Genomic DNA, 22686 nt, shown 5'->3' with positions numbered 1-22686 from the left:
TTTGGTTTAACTTATATGGGAGGTAAAGGAGAACAACAAGTACTTCTATTTAAACTATCTTAAGCGTGATGTGTGATAGATACCAATGCAGAAAATGGGCTTTGTTTTGCCTGCTATTTCCATGGATGCAGATAGGATGTACCTAAGAAAAAATATACACAATCCTTCTGGAACTTCTAAGGCTCAGAAGGTTGTAATTTCAGGCTGTGCTAAAGGTGACTTCCTAATGGGAGAAAGATCTGTTGCCTTGTAAAGATATTTAATAGGTGGGCTGCCCACCTTTGCTCCTTTGCAAAGTTGTTGATTTTAAAATGCCTCACTTTGGTGCTAATCAGTTCTAGCTCCACTGAGTTTAGTAGAAATACTCTCCACCTCAAGGCTGCTAGTGAGCTGACTACCTGAGAGGGAGAAACATGTTTTGTTTGCGTTAGTTGTATTTCCTACAGGATGAAGGTCACCTGTCTAAGCTATGGGAAGTACATAGGAAGAATCTTTAGTCCCATTCTTAATGTTGAGGAAGGACTATAGCACTGGAAGAACTGAGGATACATCCCAAGAAGGCTGGCCTCAAAATGAAAGAGTGTTCCAAGGATAGAAGAGAGATAATAATAGGAGTATGTCGGGTGGAGGTTGGGTGGTGTCTGTCAGATTCATCCTGATATATAAATGCCCTGATATCAGGCATTTATGAGATGTTAAAGAAAATAACCCCTTCACAGTCAATGTATCAAAGTGTTTATTCAGCCTTATATGATGGATGGGATTAGGGATCCCTCCTGCCATGCCCTCCTTCCTAATGGGCTCTCCTTCTCTCCCATAGAAGAGAAAGACACCTTTATGTAAATAACCACTCTGCAGGAGAGAAGTGAAACAGGGTCAAATTGCAGGTTGATGACTTATCTTTTTTTTTTTTTTTTCTCCTCTCCAGGATTCTGTTTCCAGTTAACTATTCTTAGGTCTGTCTGCCTCCTTAAGCCTCTTTTCTGTCCTTCTGAGACGACCGTAAATTAGAAGGGACCTTGCCAGGGTATTGTTGAACGCAACTTGTGCAATGAGGTAATTCCTATTAGCCAGAAAGGCTGACCGAGGAGAAAGCTACTCATGGCCTCCAGCTCCCTGGCCTTTCCAGAGGCAGCGTGAGGCCTCGCAGGGCACAGAGCCGACTTTTCTAATGGCACGACTGTCTTCATGACTAAGGAGCAGGATGCAGAGATGAGCCAGCAGTGTGCCCTGGCAGCCAAGAGGGCAAACCACATTCTGAGGTGCATCAAACACACCATAACCAGCCGGCCAAAAGAGGTGATTATCCTGCTGTATTTAGCGTTGGTGTGACCTCACCTGGAGTACTGTGTGCAGTTCTGGGCCCCACAATTTAAGAAGGATGTTAAGGTACTTGAATGCATCCAGAGGAGGGCAACAAAGCTGGTGGAAGGGCTGGAAAGAATGTCCTATAAGGAGCAGGTTAGGGACTCTGGGCTTGTCTAGTTTGGAGAAAAGGAGGCTCAGGGGCAACCTCATTGCTCTCTACAGCTTCCTGAGGAGCGGAAATGGAGAGGGAGGTGCTGATCTCTTCTCCCTGGGATCCAGTGATATGTGGGATACATGGGAGTGGCTCAAAGCTGCGCCAGGGGAGGTTTAGACTGGACGTTAGGAAGCATTTCTTTACTGAGAGGGTCAAATCCTGGAACAAGCTTCCTCGAGAGGTGGTCAATGCCCCAAGCCTGTCAATGTTTAAGAGGCATTTGGACAATGTCCTTAATAACGTGCTTTAACTTTTGGTCAGCCCTGAATTGGTCAGGCAGTTGGACTAGATGATCATTGTAGGTCCCTTCCAACTGAAATAGTCTGTTCTATTCTATTCTATTCTATTCTATTCTATTCTATTCTATGGTGAGCAGCTAAATCCCAGACAAAAGCCACACATAGTCTGTTGAGGAGTACAGCCTTGGCTAAAGACTCCTGAAAACACGGCAACACTGTACCTCAGTTGTGAGCTGTTTGTTATCAATGTCAAGTCTACGGGGCCAATTAGATACACATTTTAGTCTGTGTCCTGTTTGACGGGAGGCTTTTTATCAGTCAGCAGAGACTGAATGCCAGAAATACCTGTTGTGAACAGCAGGAGTGAGAAATAGGAGTCTGATTCTACAGCCTATCTCTCTTCTGGGCAATTCCTACTTACTTTGGCCACAAATACCTTCCTGACCTTTTGATATAAACTCTTCCACCCTCAAAAAATAATGAAAATGCTCCCTAAGCTCTTTGTCTCTGTATTTGCTCTTTCTGATAGAAGCCAACAGACATTATGTGATGGTGGCTGGAGGAGGCATGCTTTTCTCTAGATTTTTAAAGAGAATTCACAGCTCTAGCTAAAGATGTGGAAATCTAGTTGTATGTTGAAGCTTCTTTTGGCATCCAGGAAGATCCAGGTTCATATTTCCTTTACTGTCATCCTGTACATGTGCTAGGGCACTTCTAAGCCCTTGCATATCAATTAGTCCAGTCTGCTTTCATGACACTGGAGGATCAACAACACAAAAAATCTCATTACAATGCTAAATTTCTAAATGTCAAAAATTTAAGTAGGAGGGGACCCTCCGGAGGCCATCTAATCCAGCCTCCTGCTCAAAGCAGGGCTAGCTTCACAGTGCTAGCTTCACCTGGGTTGCTAAGGTCATTGTCCAACTAAGTATTGAAAATCTCCAAGAATGGAAATTCCTAAACTTCTCTTGGCATACAGTGCTTAACCACTCTCATGTAAACAACTTTTTCCTTACAACTAATTGGAATTTCCACTGTTGCAACTTGCAACTCTTGCCTCTTGTTTACTTCTGAGGATTTTAAAGTCCTTTGTAGACATCACTTGAACACCTTGTGCTGGAATAGGCTCTGCTATTTGGCTATAGTGAGGTGCGGGGAGTTAAATGACTTATTCAAGATCATTCATCAACTAAAAGTCAGAATCCAAAGTCAAGTTATGTAATTATCCAGTAGACAAATTGACATTTCTCATTCTGTTATAAAAGACGGGAATAAAAACAATAAAGAAACCGCAAGACAAGAGTGATTTTTGTTTTTCTTGAGACATCTGTGATTACTTATGGTAAGAGTTGCTCAAAGTGTAGTTGTCAAACCAAAAAAATGTTTGAAATTTCAGCTTTTCTTTTGTTTACTCTGGAATAATTTCCAAACCATTTCCATAAGCTGAGAATATACTTGGTATTTGTAAGTACTTGCTAAGTCTTTCAGACTTAGCAAATTGGCCAGACTGCAATTTGTTTCTGAACTGTTCACCTCACCTTTTTACTTCTGGCAATGTCTGATTGTTTTTTCTGTCTGATGGCTGTCAAACTTTGCAGACAGTAAGATAAGACTGGCAAACAGACTGTAGTGAATAGGAAGGCAGTGACATCCATTGCAAATTCCTGAAAGTGCCAGCATTCACAAACATATTCATGAATGTTCAGCTGTTATCTGAACACCTACTCACTGTATATAGAATTATTCCCTAAATGCACTAAACAGAAATCAGTCTGCTTTTCACGGTCAGTATCATCATTGTCACCAGCACAGTACTCGCTCGAGGTGCTGGCTGATCCTGGACTTCCTCTGCATGCAGCTGAACCTCAGTTCCAAATAGGGTGAGAAAAGGGCTTGAAACTTTCTCTGGGAAGACAGGGCAAATGTTGATAATTAACTTGCTCAGAAATATCCTGGAAGCATATAGAGATCTGGAAATATATTTCTATTCAACCCAGTCCAGAGCCTTTGCAAGAAATTTCAAATGAAGGTTGTGTTCTCCCTAATTTTGCATAGCTTTCTCCACTATAGTAAGCCAGTTCTATTTACAAAAATAAACACAGTCAACAGATTTCCTATGGATTGTACCTAGCTTGCTGAATTTATCAGATAATATGTTAGACTCGATAATACAAGCCAGCGGTTTCCAGTTACTTACCTTTCAGGAGTAAATTAGCATTGCTTTATTTCATTTTTTTCTTTTTTTTTTTTCTCCAGGGAATGGGAAGGAAGCATTGTACCTGCACTTGTTGGGATAGAAGGACAGAGATCAGTGGTAAAACATTAATGCTTCCAGGCAGGGTACTTAAAGGCAAACAAAGGCGCTTTTCAGTCTGTTAGATTGGAGTCCAGTGTCATGCCTCGTAAGTCCCTCAGGGTGGGGCAGACATACTGCTGCAGAATTGCACTCCGAGGCTGAACACAAAATACCAGAGAGGTATTCACAGAAGGTGAGTGAAGAACAGGCAGTTAAAAAAAAAAAAATCTTTTGTATAAAAGTGCCCTATTACTATTACATAGTAATATTTAAAACTACTGCAGTCTTCCAAGCTAAGCTGCATTTTGGAATTTTTCTTTAGGTTATTACAGTATCTTGAAAAAGTAAAAAAAAAAGGACTGTATACGTTTCTGTTGATTTCATTCTTTCTGATAAGTACTGCAATTTAATAGTTCTAGCCTGCACAGCCGTGTGCATAACATGCACAGCATAAAAGCCAACAGCCATTTGTTTAAAAGACAACCTCCTATTTCTTTGGTTGGAAATATCATAGCCGGGGACCTTCAGGTCCTGATTCTGTGTCCCATCTGTTGCAAGATGGAGCTTAGAAGTTTAACTTTTACTATGTCTGCATGAATTCAAATTCTGTGAAGAATTTCAACTGTGGTTAAGTTTATTAACATCTAATTCAGAATTTTTTTTTTTTTTGCTCCTCCAGCAGACATGAACACATACTCTAAACTAAAGTGCAATTGTTTTAGTTCCTTTCATATTAGACAGCTAAGTCCAAAATCAAAACAGAAGTCTGAGTGAATTCAAGCTTTCTCCACATAAAAATCCTAAATTATGGGTTGTAGAATATGAACAAGAATTTAATTTCATATTCATATAAAGGATGTTAACTAGTAATATAACACAGTTTCAAGGCAGTAATACTATTTCTCAGGCTGTTAATATTTTTTTTGATATTGTGCAAAGTCATACATCACAGAGAAAAGATACTTGCTGTCTAGGTCACAAACATTTCCAGGCGGTAGCAGAACCCGGGTTCCTCAGTTGTACAAAAGCTAAAAAAGCAAGGCCGAGCTAAAGGATGTTCTAAATCAGCAATATCAGTTATAGGTCACTTAACAGCTTCTGTTGTCAAAATGAAAGAGGTCTGAGTCACACAGGCATGCATATACAAGTACAAGTGTCAAGTCACCATAACCTCCTTATATGCTATGCCTGGAATGAAGAACAAATGTAGCCATATTGCACCCTTTTTTCCTTGAGAAAATCACAAAGGGACCAGAGATACTGTTAAGTGAGAAACTATTACCAATGCTAGGTAGATTTGACTTTCCACTCTGTGTTTCTTTAATATTAAATTAGTCCTATCACTATGATAAATAATTCTTCTCTCTTGATGGCTTTTACACCTTTCGAATATTTGTAGATTTATTTCCCTACTCAGTAGTCTGTAAGCCAACCTATACATACTTAGGCATTGTAATCATTCCTGTATGAAGACATGAGAAATGAGAGGCATCAAGCTGCCCTAGGTAAGGCTGCTAACAGAGTACTGATGTATGGTGACCCACATAGGGAAGGTCATCTAATGCACAACACCTGCACATTTCTGCTTATCACCTGAAACTGAAATGCCTGTGATTTTTCCCCTCTTCTCCACCCTGTCTTCAGCTCTATGTTGCCCTGTTATTAAAGGCAAATAGATTACACTTCTTGATATTTTGAACTGGATTTGTTTTGTTTTTAATAAAGATTTCCAGCCCCAAACACCAATTTTACTCAAGGTATGTTGTGTTGTGCCTCCTGTTCTCTCACTGATGAGGGGGCTGCCTTCGGCAGAGATGAAGCTTGGGAGGGGATACTATGCAAGAACAATTTTCCCGCAGACTGCATTCACTATCTCCAGCTCCTGGCAAAAAAGGGGAGCAATGGAATAAATAGCCAGGGAAAAGCAAAGCATCTCAGTTGCTTGTCTCTAGCCACCTGGCTATCACAGCAGGCAGAAAGCTTAAAAAGAACACGAAAACCAAACAAAATCAAGTAGGAGATTGCTGGGAAGTGAGGGAGCTGGACGGCATAGGTGAAAGCCTGAGCCTCTGGCTGTTAGTCAAAGGTTAGGCATGTTGGCACCTGCTGCAGATCAGCTAGTGGAAAAGAAAACCTATCACTCTAATTTACAGCTTGAGGAAATGTAGCAGGCACCATCAGGCTTTACATCATGATGTCTGGAGCCCTGGTTTTGGTCAGCTTCCATGTCACTTGTGAGCAAGCATGCTGTTATCGTTTTGTAATCCTTGTGCTGTTATTTGTAGCTCTTGCATGGGTCTGTTTTGTAGTTGAGTAACAAGCTCTGGGGTCATCACCTTGTTTCTGTATATTTGTATATTTTCTGTACAGCATCTGACAGCCTTTCAAGTGCTGCAAAGTTATGAAAAATCATTAATCTAGAGACAATAGTAAACTAATTTGTAAGGAAGGGTGAAACTGAGGAAAGAGGTAGAATCTCACTTTAGAACAATTTCACTGGTTGTGACAGGTATAATGTTCCCATTCCTTAGCTTTGGCACCTGTTACAGGCATTGGTGCTTTTTCAAGGTGTGCTACAGTTAAATAAGGCCTAGGGAACTACAAGATATATATCTAATAGAAATTAGAAATATCTTCTTATTACCTCCTTGCAATAGATGACTGATCCAGACAAAATCTTTATTTATGAATTCTCTATGGCATAAAAAGCATCCACAGATAACTGACTCCCACATCTGGATTTCAGTTTCAGCTGAGCAGTGAAAGTAATGTAAGCCTTCTAATATTATTTTGAAATCTGTATTTCATGGCACTGTACATTCCTTTAGAGTTTGGTTACTTGAGCAACAGTGATTTTTTTTTTTTATTATTATTTTTTACTTTTTTAATCTTTTCCAAACACATTCAATTACCTGACCAGGATATTTTTCCTCTTGTTCCAGTTTTGTTATTTGATCAGCATCCAAGCAAGTAAAACAGCGAGTGACCTGTTCAGTAGCCACAGGTTACACTGATTGTCTTTTTTTTCTCTCAGCTTGCTGTAAATCAGCTAGTATTTTTTTCAGTAGAGTTATAGGAGCTTAAAAGAGGTGCACTGTCTAGAATCAAGTTCACTGTTGCACTAATATCTCCATAAGAGAAAACTCTAATTTGTTCAGGATCTATTGCATGTTCATTCATGAACATTGCATGTTCATCTAACAGTTTAAATTGCTGTTTCAATCAGCTGAAAGTAGTGATGAATATATGTGGATTGCTTAACGTTGAGCTGGGCTTGTTTTTGGAAAAGGTTCCAACCAAAAATATTTGCCCAGCTTTATTCAGAATATTTTATATCATTCTGCCTTTAAGTATTCATCTATGACAGGTATAATGTTATTAAATACATATTCTGCATAAAATAAATCAAGAAAGGAGCTGATGCATAGCAGAGAAGCATCCACAGGGGGCGGGGGGGAAGTAAAAACTAGAGGCTAATAGGAAAAACAAAACATGAAATCTGAGGGTTTAGACACACAAACGAACTTTGGTGTGTCAGCAGGTCTGTGGTAACTGTCCATGTGTGTGATCTAAGCCCCAGCAAATGCAAATACTGTTTCAGTAAAAGAAGGTTAAACCAATTTGAATTAACTTGAAGCTTGAGATCATACACATGGATGGTCAGCAAAGATTAGCTGATGTACAGGATTTTTTTTCCTCCTTGTTTACTTATTAGGGGTTTGCCTCATCCACAAAGGAAACTGACACTGAGATGACTTAAGAGTTTGCCTTCTGCAGTTGTACAGACAGTTTAGCTGCAGTTGATCAGCTCCAGATATGCTGCAGTTTGTGACCTGACATGTTTTAAGTAAGCTCAGTACTACTTCAGGTTGTTCCTGCTTATGATTTGGATCTTAGTGTCTGTGTAGGTGCTGTGTGAGGACATGGCTGAGCTCACCTAATAGCTTCTTCCTGGTAAAAGGGTTGTTTTTCCTGCTCTCAGCAATATACTCCTGCCACTTCATTCTGCTCTGGCACTGCCTGACCCTTTGACAAGCCAATTCAGGTCACTGGGCTGGCAGAAAATAAACCAAGCAGAAAGAATGGAATATTTTTTCTGTTAGCTTAATGAACAAAATTCAATCAGCAAAGAATCTTCTGAGTCCAAGTAGAGCTAGTGCAGCCGGAGAAAAGAGCAGGATCATGCAATCAGCAGAAGGGCAGAGGAGAGAAGGCAACTCTTTTTAGTTGATAAATCAGCTCAGCCTGTGTTGTTGAACTGCATCATCAGTCGTCAAGAAGCATGACAAAAGAAAGGAAGACGACCCCTTTTTGCTGCTAGTTATGCATAAAAGCAGAAAAGCACTTTGGAAACTGAGGCTTAGCAGCCACTTATCTCCCAGAACTTGATCAGGAGCAATGCAGAGGCAGTGGTTTGGTTTAACAGAATTGCAGCAAAACACCAGTTTAAGTACCCATCAGCAGACTAAGTTGCCTGGTAGTCAACGAGGTAATTCTCTCCTACTAACAAATATAAACCATATGGCTTAACACCCATTGCTTTACTATAAGATAATAGAAACGCTATAGATACATTTTAGGAAGTATTTGTTGTTGTCCTGTTTAACTACTACAACAGTCTGTTTCTTGGAAAGGCCACCAGAAGGCTGGGCAAAGTACTTTCCTCTTCCTGGCTTAATCTTCATTCACTGCTTGAGTTTATTACAATTTCCTGGGTAGCAAGATCTGATTCATTCTGGGCTATTTTTCCATTAGCTGTTCCTGCTAAGAACATAGCACAGTATCTCCTGTGCTGGCCACACCAAGTAGTTGTGCCTTCTGATATTCCTTACCCTGTTAGCCACACTAGCAAACCCCTGCAGCTCTGGTTTTGCTATTTCAGCCCTTGGAAACATACAGTCAGCACTGAAACTGAGCACTTTTCCATCTCAAATGATGTTCATAAGTAGTTTCTTCTCCTGGCTCTCCAATTACAGAATTCCTGTAAAGAGATTTTTCTGTCTCATGTCTTTCAAGAGACCTTTGTACAAATCCCTGAGCTTTTCTCCACCATCTTCCAGGTGTTAACTTTTGCTCCTTACCGTTCATCTTGGATTACGCCTACCATTTACCTTAGTCACGTTTATGCAGTTGGTTGACCATTGTGTTTATGCACTATTGTAGCTACAAACTTTAGAATATGACTCCCTCTTAACAGAAATACCTCTCACACAATAGCCCAGCATATCTAAAACAAGTTTGCTTCAGGCATGGTGACTGGTACCTTCTATTTATCTCTTCTTCACTCAACCAGGTGTCAACAAAGCATCCATCCTTATTTCAGCTTCCCTCCCCTCTACTATTCCTGGAAGGGTTTGTTTTCACATTTGACTTAGCTATCAGACTTACACTTTCCCCCTGAAAACACCTTGACAACACAAATCTTACCTTGAGATTCTCCTTCTAGAAATGAGATCTTTTAATAACTGGATTGCTGTTTCCAGTTTTGTTTGTTTTAATAACTGGATTGCTAAATTCTCTGGTTTACACCATAAGAATAAAGCAGGGCAAACTAAGAGATGAGAGAGGTAGTTACACATTAGTAACAGAAAGCACCTATGTGTAATAAGCTAATTTTGAATAGGGTTAGTGGGCTTTAATGTCTGTTCTTCTGAGCAGGATTACAATCAGCCTGAAAAGGAACTTTCAGTGCCCTGAGCAGAAAAAGTTGGAGTTTCAAATTACAGCAAATGCAAAATAAAAATCACCCAGTTTTTTGAATCTGACAGGCACTCCCCAAACTGGAAAAACTTGGGCTGAAATAATCTACAGCTTTGTAAACATACTCATTGATATTCTTGGATGACAGAATTTTGCCTTTATTTTACATATGCCTCTCCTTTTCAACTTTTCATTAGGAGTCTTTCTTTTGACTTGCCTGAATACAAATTGCTTCTGTTATGATAAAAGAAAATGTGTGGTATTTTTGGTCTTATTAACTGATATTCACATATGATTCACATTTAGATGATGTTTATGTAGGAAAGAAAATCACACCTATGAAAATTCGTTTAGCTTTTGAGAGAATTAGTTTGGTGACCTAGAAAACTCCTCCTTTGGAGCTCAGAATTGAACTTGTTATATATCCAAGATTCAGAAGTGACAGTATTAGAGAGGAAGATATGTTTTGATATGGTGCAAAACATTAACTAAAGCCAAAACAAGTAGCCCTATCTCCAGAAGAACTTCCTGTTATAGTGTCCTTTGATTGTACCTTAGAAATTAGTTATCTCAGACTCTTGAAGTAGAATTTTACCTGGATTAGGAAATATCCATTTGCTATTTCCCTTCTTAGACCTCTACAGACAAGTGTTTAATTTCTGATAAATAGTCAGTGTTGTTTACCTCAGGACTTCAAAGGTTCCATCAAAAATGTTCTGAGCTAGCTCCTAAGGTGCTATAAATAGGCATAATTTCACTGGGAAAAAAAAAAAATCTGCCCAATACTGATTGATTACCTTCTCTTTTAAAATACACATGGCTATTGCCATATATGTTTGATTAAGGAAATAAATTTGCTCATAATTGATTTAACATTTCACCTGAACATCCTTATCTAATGCAATAACCAGTCTAACCCAATCCAGGACCAGATCAACAGTGCTTGCTGGACTAATGACTGAACTCCCGTCAGCCCTAATGAACTTGGAAATAGGCCCATGAAAACTAATAGCTGATTTCTTAAATCATTACCATTGTACTAAGCAGGTACTTTTTACCCATTCTGCATTTATCTCATGTAATTTTTTTATCAGACACATCAGATTATTATAATTCTGCAGCACACTATGATTCTATTAGAAAAAATGTGCACATTTTTCATCACTGGTTTCTCTCTTTCCCTTAATATAGTCTGGGGATCAAGGCTGATGCAAATGCCTTCCATCTTTTTTTACTTCAGTATTTGTTATGTTTTTCTGAATCCCCTTCACTATTTCTCTCTCTCTTAATAGTGCTGGAAGCATTCATCTCTTTTGGCTGTTCCACCTCTTTATACTATTACTACTGTGAATCTGAATTGGAAGGCTAACTCCTACTCCTGGCAAACGTTGACCCCAGGGCTAAGCATTTGAATTTGCAGCACTGAGTGTTAGAATGAGTGTGAGACCAACCTTCACACTTCAGAAACTTGCCAGTTGGCAGGTCATACTGCCTGTCTGTTTCCTATTCTGTTGTGCCCTCTGCAGTCTGCCACCCTACATCCCACAGTCGTTTTTGTCAACAATTTGTCAACCTAATGGTTTGTACCTGAGAAATTGCCTTATGATCCATCAACAAGTATTGAAAGCCACAGAACAGTTGTCCCAGTGAGATAAAAGTTTCTAGTATGTTTGGCCAATGAAACATAATTGGAAATATTTGTTCTAGGTTAACAGATACTTATGAAAAAAGGGGTGTTGGGAGTGGGTTTGCTCCATGTAGTTCTGTGCTTTTGCTATGTGTTATTTCATAAAACTCATTAAAATAAATTGAATATAAGTGATTTAGTATCAAAACAGAAGAATGTACTAGACTGCTTCAGGTTCTTACAGCTCTAGATCTTAATGGTTTTTATACAATAACATGGGAAAGCTAAATCTTATGGGCTCGTGAACCTCCATTTCTTGATGCCATCTTCTATACTTCTGGAATAACAAACAGAAAAAGATCTTGTAGGGGCCTCTGAGTGTTGCCATGAAGCACGCAGCTGGGTAGTTTTGTTGGGTTTTTTTGTAGAGAAGGTTCAAGACCATATTTGTATTAAGCTTTGTTGGAGCTTGGAGAGTGAATCCGTTCACCTTGAATCAGAAGGTTAATCAGAACCTCGTAACTGCTCAGCTGATTGATTCACTCTTAAGGTTCTTTTGACTGTATCTTCAACAGTGCTGATGGAGTCTTTTGCAGTGGGGGTCGCTGAATGCTGGAACAAGCTGTCAAGACAGATTGCAGAGTCTCCATCCTTGGAGATATTAAAAAACTGACTGGACATGGTCCTGGGCAGCCTTCTCTACTTTGAGCAGTGGGGATTGGACTAGATGATCTCCAGAGGTGCTTTCCAACCTGAGTAGTACTGTGATGCTGTGAATCTAATCTACTTTGTCATTGCCCTGACTTCCACCAAGAAATGCTGAGTTTAGACTTTTAGTACAACTAAGTTGACATGCAAAAAGCAGATCTGGGGCAGAAATTTAAAGGATTTTCCATAGGATGAAAGACCATGGTGCCACTGGGAACCCAGACCAGCATCTGGAAGCAGTTCAGCTCAGCACTTCAGCCTGCCTGGCTGAGGAGAACCCTCAGTGATTCACCATGGTGTTCAGGGTTTTCTGTTGTTGTTTTTCATTCTTACTCACAGCACCAGAGTTCATGTACCACTACATTAAGATTTTTTTTTTTCAGATTCCTTTTCATATTTTGCTTGTTTCTTTGTTTTTTTGTTTTTCTCCAGAGGATACTCTGTAAATGACCAGAACAGGTCTGCCTGGGACCAGCTGTTACTGCTTCTCTGCCAGATGTGCTTCCTGAAAGTTTTAACAGGCAGCTGAAGTTTCTGTGCTTTTCTAGCTTTTGTGGCAACAATAACTGAAGATTTGCAACTGAAGTGAGGGCTCTTATGGAAAGATGGTTTCTGAGTCGTCCTTCCAACTTCACCAGGTGTAGGAAAGCTGCATTTGCAAATGCCAAAAACAGTCAAGAAAGAGGTAAGATTCACAGTTGTCTTCAATAAGGACTTGTCGTCAGGTATTCTAGTTTTAAGCAGAACTTACAAGCTTGAGAAGTGGGCCCATGCGAACATCAAGAGGTTCAACAAAACCAAGTGCAAGGTCCTGCATCTGGGTCAAGGCAACCCCCAGTATCAACACAGGCTGGGGGATGAAGGGATTGAGAGCAGCTCTGCCGAGAAGGACTTGGGGGTACTGGTGGACGAAAAGCTGGACATGACCCGGCAATGTGCGCTCGCAGCCCAGAAGGCCAACCGTATCCTGGGTTGCATCAAAAGAAGCGTGGCCAGCAGGTCGAGGGAGGTGATTCTGCCCCTCTACTCTGCTCTGGTGAGACCCCACCTGGAGTACTGCATCAGGCTCTGGAGCCCTCAGCACGAGACAGACATGGGCCTGTTGGAGCGGGTCCAGAGGAGGGCCACAAAAATGATCAGGGGGATGGAACTTCTCTCCTATGAAGAAAGGCTGAGAGAGTTGCGGTTGTTCAGCGTGGGGAAGAGAAGGCTTCGGGGAGACCTTATTGCAGCCTTTCAGTCCTTAAAGGGGGCTTATAAGAAAGATGGCGGCAAACTTTTTAGCAGGGCCTGTTGCGATAGCACAAGGAGGAATGGTTTTAAACTAAAAGAGGGTAGATTTAGACTAGGTATAAGGAAGAAATTTTTTACGATGAGGATGGTGAAACACTGGCACACATTACCCAGTGTCGTCGTTTAACCTGGCAGGCAGCCAAATACCACGCAGCCGCTCACTCACTCCCCCCACCCCCAGCGGGACGGGGAGAGAATCGGAAGGGTAAGAGTGAGAAAAACTCGTGGGTTGAGATAAAGACAGTTTAATAGAACAGGGAAAAAGAAGAGAAAATAATAATGATAATGATAAAATATACAAAATGAGTGATGCACAATGCAATTGCTCACCACCCGCGCTGACCGATAACCAAGTAGCGATCGGTACTTCCTGGATCACGCCTACCCTTCATATACTGAGCATGACGTCACATGGTATGGAATACCCCATTAGCCAGCTGGGCTGGCTGTCCTGATCATGTTCCCTCCCATCTTGTGTACCTAGCTCAGTCAGTAGGCACGGGAGCTGTCCTTGGACTAGGAGGCCACTTAGCAACAACTGAAAACATCAGTGTGTTATCAACATTCTCCTCATACTAAATCCAAAACACAGCACTAGGAAGAAATTTAACCCTGTCCCAGCCGAAACCAGGACACCCAGAGAGGTGGTAGATGCTCTATCCCTGGAAACATTCAAGGTTAGGTTGGACAGGGCTCTGAGCAACCTGATCTAGTTGAAGTTGTCCCTGCCCATGGCAGGGGGGTTGGACTTTAAAGGTCCCTTCCAACCTAAACTGTTCTATGATTCCTGAAACCTTGGACAAGTGCGCACAACCATGAGAACACTGCAGTACAAAGTGGCTTACACCAGCTCTGCTTCTCCCTCCCTGATCAGCTTTCCTTTTAGAAAAAGGCCAGGAAAAAAATCTTGATTGCATTCAAAGCAGCTGATGCACCAGTTCCAGCCAGTTCCAGGAAACACTAATAATCCTTTTGTAAAAAGATTCTATGATACTTTCTCATTCTGAAATGCTCTTAACAAAAGAAATAAAAGACAAAGAAAGGTAATCACTTGGCCTTGAGTAGGATATTTTACAGCCATGGCCCTTGTAACAGTGAAGTATGCTGCATGTGATGGGTATACAGCTTTACTTGGAGAAGTTGGCTGAAAATACTTAAGCATTTTGCATGGGCAGATGGAATATGTGGCCATTTTTAAAACAGGAACAAATGTATGAATTTAATTACAAAGTGATTTGACAAGCACTTGTTCACTCGTTGCATAATTTTCTGAAGAAACTTGGAAGAATTAATTGTTTCAGAGACGATGTTAAATAGTTTTTATAGATGTCTTTTTGTTGTCATTTCAGAAGTCTTATTAAAAACTTCAAATAAAGTGTTTTGATTTTGTTCTGCTATTGTATGCTGACCACTTTGGCAGCCCCCAAATATGCAGACATATTTAAAAACAAACAGGAAACAAAAAAGCAAGCCTAAAAAGAATTTATTGTACATTTTACTAACTACAGGTGTTTTGTCTAGATAGGGCTCACTGGTAACCAGATAAACCATCCAGAGAATCATGAAAATCCTTGCCTTGACTGGAAATTGATGCATCTGTGAGAAGTGTGTCAAAGTTACAATTTGAAATGTATGTGGTTAAACCCAGACTTTTTGAATCTATTCATGTAAGTACCTGAGCAAAATGGCTGAAATGCATCATCTATTAATAACTATTAACTGCTATTAGGAATGCCTGATACTGCCTAATCCTACACTGGGCACCAAGAAATTAGAGATGCTGTTCAAGCATTTCCTCTTAGTGAAACTAGTGGTTCTGGAGTTTTTTTCTCATTTAATTTTAAAAACAAAACCTCAAAATGTAATCTGCAGTACTCTCCTCACACTTTTGAAAGTGAAAGGGAAATCTTGTTTACGCCTTGCAAATAACAGCACTCTGCCTCTATTATTTGTCATACTAAGACCCTCTGAGAACTTGTGAGTTATTTTCACATATGTATTCATTCATTCATTTTAGTATTTTTATCTTCTTATTCTTTCTAAATTAGTCTTTACAAAGCTGGTGCAAAATACCTTAAAAACTATTCTAACAATATCTGCTCCATTATACTGAAATTTGTTTCAATCCATTTTTCTGACTGTGTATAATCAGGGGAAAGAAGGAATCTTCATGAACTTGTTTTTATTTTATCAACATTTTCTTATCCTCCTTAGCGATGCAGAAGCATTTTCAGCCTCATTGTATACTTCATGTGTACCAGAGTAATCTTTCAAGTGAAATACCGACTAAGACTTCCCCTTAACCATATATCAAAGAAAATAATCTATTTTCCCCTAGTCATATTTGTGCCATGTATTAAAATATTCCTGAACCTATTTATTGGCAGATCATCTCAATCTTGATCTAGAAAGCAGCAAGAGCTTTTCAAAACATTCACAAGGAAATCTGAAATGATGCAAACTTCAATTACTTTGTTTCATAAGAAAAGAAAAGAAAAAAGGAAAGGAAAGAAAATACAGGCTGGGTTTATCTAAAGATACAAAAAAGGTAATGAACCTTTACATTCAAACCTGGAACTAATTTCATGTTAAATAAGGCACAGCTTGTAACGTTGCAAATTCTTCAGCACAAAACTAATTCAGCTCCTCAGGGACATATTTCCTTCTCTGTTTTTGGCACTTTTAGTAGAGAGTTGAAAGTGTCGGGACACCAACTGGCCTTCACTGCCCTAACCAGCCCCAACTGGGATACACGCACACACGCAAATGATGTGAAGTCCCCTGAGAGGACGGACATATTACTGCAGGCATGATAAGGTGCCATGCTGAGGACCCAGGCAGTTTTGGGGCCACAGCTCACTTGGTCCTGCTGAATGTGTGCTGGATTGCACCTGACAATGCAAAATACTCTTCATACAAATACATACATACTCTTCTTTACAAGTGGAACTACTCTGATTTTTTTAAATAAAAGAAATTTAGCAAAGAAGCTATCTTCCAAGTGTTTCACAAGCAAAGGCTGACTTTTCGATGACAACCGCTTTCTTTATTTTAACAAAAATGGTTTTCTTATAAAAATTGTTGTTTTTAAATCAGCTAAAACCCCACCATATACTTTCCAATTTTGTGGTTGAATACGTGGTGAAACTTAATGTTTTGAACAGACACTTTTTTGGCTCTTATTTGAGAAAAATCTTATTTCATCAATAAGAAATTTTTGCAAAAGATTTTAAATTAATTGTGGTAAATTCTGCAAATTTTTTTTTAAAACAAATAAAAGGAAAAAAAAAGACTTTTTTTTTTTTAAAGACAAATGTTGCTTTTTTAAAGCCAGATAGGGATGCCAAAAGCTATGTATCTGACCACCTGGATATGGAATTCCACCATGTGGGTGGTCGTATGCATGACTATTAAAGGTCTATTATTTTGGAAAACATAGAGTCTTGACCTTCACAAATATTTAGTTTGACATATTGTGTAACGCAGGACATGGATTTTCCCCATATTAATTTGTGTATGAACTAAACCATTCCTTCTTAGAAAGAAACAATGTTTACTTGATTAAAAATAAAATCCAGAACAGACTTCCCAGAATTCATGGAAATCCATACTGAATATTTTTAATTCTTATTTAACCTCAGTGCAAAACAGTGCCACTACTTTTTAGAATGGGTATGAGTTTAATATGATTCTCAATTTTTATGTGACTCGCTTGAACTCTCCCTAATTTACCATTTTGATAAAGCACTCCAGTGTTGTGTCGTGGCAGTAATGACAAATACAGAGGTAGTAGCTCTATTTTTTAATTTTGTGTCCTGTTTATACCGTTGATGATCACGTTAGCTCTCTTGGTTGCAGCATTTTGTATAGACATCTCAAGATCTGCACATAATCCATGAAGATCCCTAAAAGTCTTGCCATCCTATATCAGGAGAGGGTCCCTATCCTGCATGCTTTGTGTGACCTCTTTTTTTTGTTTGTAGATGGATAAATTTACACTTGGTAGTAAATATGTCAAATGATAGCTAATCCATCACACGTTTAGGTAAACTGTTCTAATGATTGATTACTATTGATGTTAAAAATGTTTAGTTTATTTCCAATCTGATTTGATCTGCCCTCAGATTCCAGACTCTTAAATCACATCTTTTTCCCTTATGAACAACTTGTAGAGCATTTGAAAGATGCCTTTTGACATCCCTTTCATCTAAAAAAGTGAGTTTAATGAGGCATTTTTTTGTCATAATCTTTTTTTTCCCCTCTTTTCTACAGACTTTCCTGTTTGTCAATTGCCTTTTCTAGTAGCTGATACCAGAGCTAAACACTGCATTCCAGTAATGGTCTTCCCATATACAAAGGTGTCATATCTCTCTAATCCTGTATATAATTTCTCACTTACACTGAGGGATTGCACTTGATTTTCTGTCTGAATCACTCCATTGCAAGTTCACGTTAAGTTTATTATCCAACAAAACTCTTAAATATTTTTGAATCATTGCTTTCCAAAAGGCAATCTACCAAGTGGGGTAACCTGTAATCTTTATTCCTACATGTGGCATGTTACTGTATTAAACCTTATGAAGAAGTTGAACGAGGGTTAGTCTTTGGAACTGTTATAAGACACTAATAGGATTAGGACTCTCTACATGCAATTACTTTTTGAAGATACATCAGTGAGTTTTCAACTCAACACCTGCTGATTGATTTTTTTTTTCCCCCCCTCTATTTTAAAATGTTAAAATACTATGAACTACTAATTAAAAAAGTCAGTGTTTATCAATCAGATTCCAGATTTCATTAAAAATATCATATTTCCTGACTAAAACTCAATTATCATAAAATAATTCACCACTTAAATCTATTCTGTGTTCAGCTTGGGACCTGATGGTTTTAGCTTGCAAGTTAAGTTACTTGTCTTACAAGTGCATTGTTCACCTGTGAGTCCATTTAAGAATATCATCCTGTTGGTGTCTCCTTGTCTGGAATTTAATGTGTTTTCAGCTTTCTGAAAGTCACTGTAACAGCATGGAGACCTCTTTTCCTAGTTCTTCCTGAACTCTTGAAACTTAGTAATACGATATGTTGATTTTGAACTGTACCATTCTTGCCTTTGTTGCAGAATCCTTTTTTTGCCTGAGTCTTAAAGACTCAGTGCTCTCCTGTCTTGGGGATCTGCCTGCTGCGCCAGTAAGACATGGTAACATCAGAGAGCTCTTTCTGACCTTCTAATTTGGAATCAGCCTAGTCCCTCTGTCAATTAAGATAGATTAGGGGGTCATTTATTTCGTACTCATAGCATGATTCCTCTCCTATTTGCCATACATTTGGACTGCTTCCAGTATATTTTCTCTTTACTGTGCGTTAGAACAGAAATGAAGACTAGAAGTTGAAGTCATCCCCTGAGCAGGCAGTAAATCTCTATAAAATTTCTTTGTTGTCTTTTTAAGGCCAGAGACTGATTCTTTCAAATGTCCTGACTACAGCGGGTAAATTGTCTGCTTGTATTGCATTTAAAGATTTGCAATTTGACAAGCCTTGTTAGATATCGACTTGAATGATATAGGACCTTGAAACTTGTGTACACAAAATATGCTCACCCCATATTCTTCCAACTAATATATGGGTAGCTCTGAGCAGGCAAACAGAAGTTTAAAACATGTAGTCAAGCACAAAGGACAAGCACATTTTATTTGCAGAATGAATGATAGATGCATAATAGTGTTAAATGCGAAGATTTGATATGACAATAAGATGAAACTTCTGGTAGTGTTCATTCTCTCAGAATTAATCAGCAGTGTGAAATTTAAGTTGGCTGTCTGCAACTTGTCTGTTCTACTGATTTTTTTTAATTGCCTATTGGTTAATATGAGGAATCAAAAGGACATACGGAGACAAAATTCAATAATCAGGTGAGCAGCTTCCTTTCTGTGATTTAGATGGCAAAGTGAGTGATGATAAGTGAGAGTGAAGTGACATTTTAACAATTTTTTTAATGTTAATATGTCCCCAAGTAGGCTGGATTCATACATACTCCTGGCTGTTCGACGTGTCTGGTGTGAAGAAAATCTGTGGTATGTCTTCAGTGCTGAGAAAGTTGCATTTATTGTTGTCTGGCATCACCATTGCATTGCAGCAAGATTGAAATACTGTAGTGAATCTGACCCTGAGTGACCCTGTATTTGCTACAGACAGTTTAAATGGACTGAAATAGTCTTCCAAGAAAGATTTTTATGCATCTTGAACTTGACTGACACCATGTGCAGTTATCTAATCCAAAAATTTCACTAACAATCAAAGTCCACCAACATGGACTTCCCTCTGATGCTTACAATATTTGTACCTGTTTTATGCAAGTATGACTATTTTAGTGTAAGCCGCTCCCACACCACATTTTTTTAATTATTAATGTAAAAAATTAGAGTTTGAATGTGGGGTTCGGAAAGGGGTCAAAAAAAAGCAGGCATGGATTTATCACAGAGGTTGTACAAAGAAGTGATTGTACCCCTTTCTGGATGGGAGTGAAATCTCATCAAAGTAAGAAGGTGATCTCCCAGTACACATGGAGATCTTGTTACTGCACTACTTCAGCTCTTACCAGTGCAGACCACCAGGAAGGGAGCTCCGACTCACTGTTCATTGGGCCCTTTGACCTCCCTGCCGACTACAGGTGAGTCTATGCTTTCTACGTGTGTGCATGTGTCTTTTTTTAAATACAGGCACACTAGGAAGTAAATGGAGACCATGGTATCCTTTAGTTTTAAGAAACATTGAGAGATGGGAAATATGAGAAACAATTATCTAGAATTAATTTCACACTGTGTTAAGCCTGATTTAAGAAAATAAATCTGTGTTTAAAAAACACTGTAATTTCTATTTGACAATTATTGTATGGTAGTTCTCACAATTAGTTATTATATTATCACTGTAAATAGTAAAAATAATTTTGAGACAGAAAGGGTCAGAATGGCAGACTAGAATTTCCTCTGTCTACAAGTCGCACTGCTGTGTTGTTTGCAGCATTTTTATTTTATGCATTACTGTTCTAGCACCTTTTCTTATGTAAAATTACAGTTGATATATGGTAACACAGTAGGAAATTAATTTTTGAATAAACCAAAATAATTTAGAAATATCTCCAGCGAGGATAGTGAAGCAATGTCATTGTTATTGAGCTGAGAATCAGGCAGAAAACATCTTCTCCAGAAAGGTGTAATTTATTAGCCTGATCTTTTGAATATTTATGGTACAAGTAAGATTATTCATATGCATTTGGTTTTAATCTTGCAGCCATGTTCATCTGAATGAAATTAATTGCTTGTGTAGTAAGCATAGTGAGGATAAAAATGTTAGAATCATAGTGAAATTAGGAAGCATTACTGAAATAATTGATTACAGACTGAACAAAAGTGAGATGCACAGTCAAAAGGAAAAGAGAGATAAAAATTGGATCAGGGAGAGATTTTAAGGGTTATATACTTTCCATACTTCATTTTTTCCTCGATATACTTAGCAATTTCTATATTAAATGACACTTTGATGAGAAACTTGACCAAGTCTGTAAATATTTGCAAAAGATTTTCTAACCTTTGCTCAGTTCTCCAAAAATATGCAACAAACAGTAAGAACACTGCTTTGCTGAACATACTACCTTCTCGATTTCATCAACTTTAGAAAATTATATTAGATGCTCTCTCTTTGCATACCACATAGCATTATGGGTGAAATTTGGTCTCCCACCACCTAGATTTTTCAGTACACATATATTCAGTCCATAGATGACAAGTGCTATGGTATTGACTTGATGTGACCTTCCAAACTTGCTCAGGTGATTATACGAAACTTGGGTACTTATTTCAGGAGAACCTTGCTAGATACCTAACATTTTAGTAGGTACTAGATCTAAGGCAGGCTGGATTGCTAACACTTACTATTCTGCTAGGATCTAAAAAGTGCAGATTATAACCCCCTGTCTGGACGTTTCTTGATAACTAATAAAGTCTGTGCCTGCAAGACCGTTTCTCCTCATAGGTTAGGGTTTGAATGGGTTGACAAGGTAGCAGAATAAATAGAGATGAGTTTGGAAATGTCAGTTTTAGCTTTACACTTGTCCCTTGCTGTGTTTGACTCAATAATGAAAAGTTAAATCAGGAGTTTTACTTGAAAATGACAAGTCAAATGTGGAAGTTAAGGAAGAAACTTTTATTAATGTATCCCTAATATGCTAGGGCTGCCTGAAACAATTGCCAACTCACACAAGAGAACTATTTTTTTGACAACAGTTACCTGTACAAGTTTAAAGCTGCAAACTGGGTAAAATAGTCCCAGTATATAATATCATACAAACCAAAAATTTAAGTGTGACTAGAGTACATGTCCATATAATTATTGTGGCCATGTACTAGTGCATTTGCACTTGCACACATGAACATTTATATTATATGACTACCTGGAGTGCTAAATTATCTGTTTGTGTGTGCTTTTGCTTATCAGTGGGAATGTGGGTTTTCTACTTATTTACAAAATAAACATGTGGTTTTCACTTACACTCTGTACTTTCCTACCAGAAACTTTCAGATGGACACTAAGCATTTTTACTTCATTTTAAAAAGCACTCTTGAACTGTTTAGGAGTTCACCTATGAAAGAGAAGATTTTATCGGTGCAGCTGGATGTTTGAGAACCTTATGCTACATTAAGATTGAAAGGTATTATGTTATCATGACTCTGCACACGAACTTTTCTATTCCATATAATCCAGTATGAAGGCCTCCAGCACTGTCTGACAGCAAAGCCCTCTGGCATTCGGAGCACAGAGCTCTCCATTGTCTGATATCCTGGAAGCAGCCTGCTGAGGATGAAGACTCAAGCACCCTTTCATTTCACAAACATCTTTTTTTTCCTTTTGCTCCTTCCTGCAGATACTTTTCTGCCTTTCACCCTTGAAGGTCCTTTAATTAGGTACGGAATGGACAACTAAATATCAGAATATAGTCAATGACATTTTATTCATATGGCTTGGAATCCTCCCATGATGTTTCACATTGTTCTCTTCCTCCACAAATCAATTGATTTTGGTGGCGATTTTACCCAATTAAGGGCTAAAAAAATCCTGAATAAGAATCACAATATCTTGCCTTAATTACTTCTCTGCAGAAAATGCTTTGATTGAATGACTTTTCAGTTTTGTCAGTACATGTATATTTGTTATTAAGACCCTTCTTTCATTCTCAGTAACGTTGTGCATGCAGTATTCATTGAAAGGTGAGTGGGCATTGCGTTGTCACTGAGGATTTTTCTGGGTG

The sequence above is a fragment of the Calonectris borealis genome, chromosome 3 (genome assembly GCF_964195595.1).
Source record: "Calonectris borealis chromosome 3, bCalBor7.hap1.2, whole genome shotgun sequence".
NCBI classification, from domain to species: Eukaryota; Metazoa; Chordata; class Aves; order Procellariiformes; family Procellariidae; genus Calonectris; species Calonectris borealis.
This window is presented reverse-complemented; position numbering follows the sequence as displayed.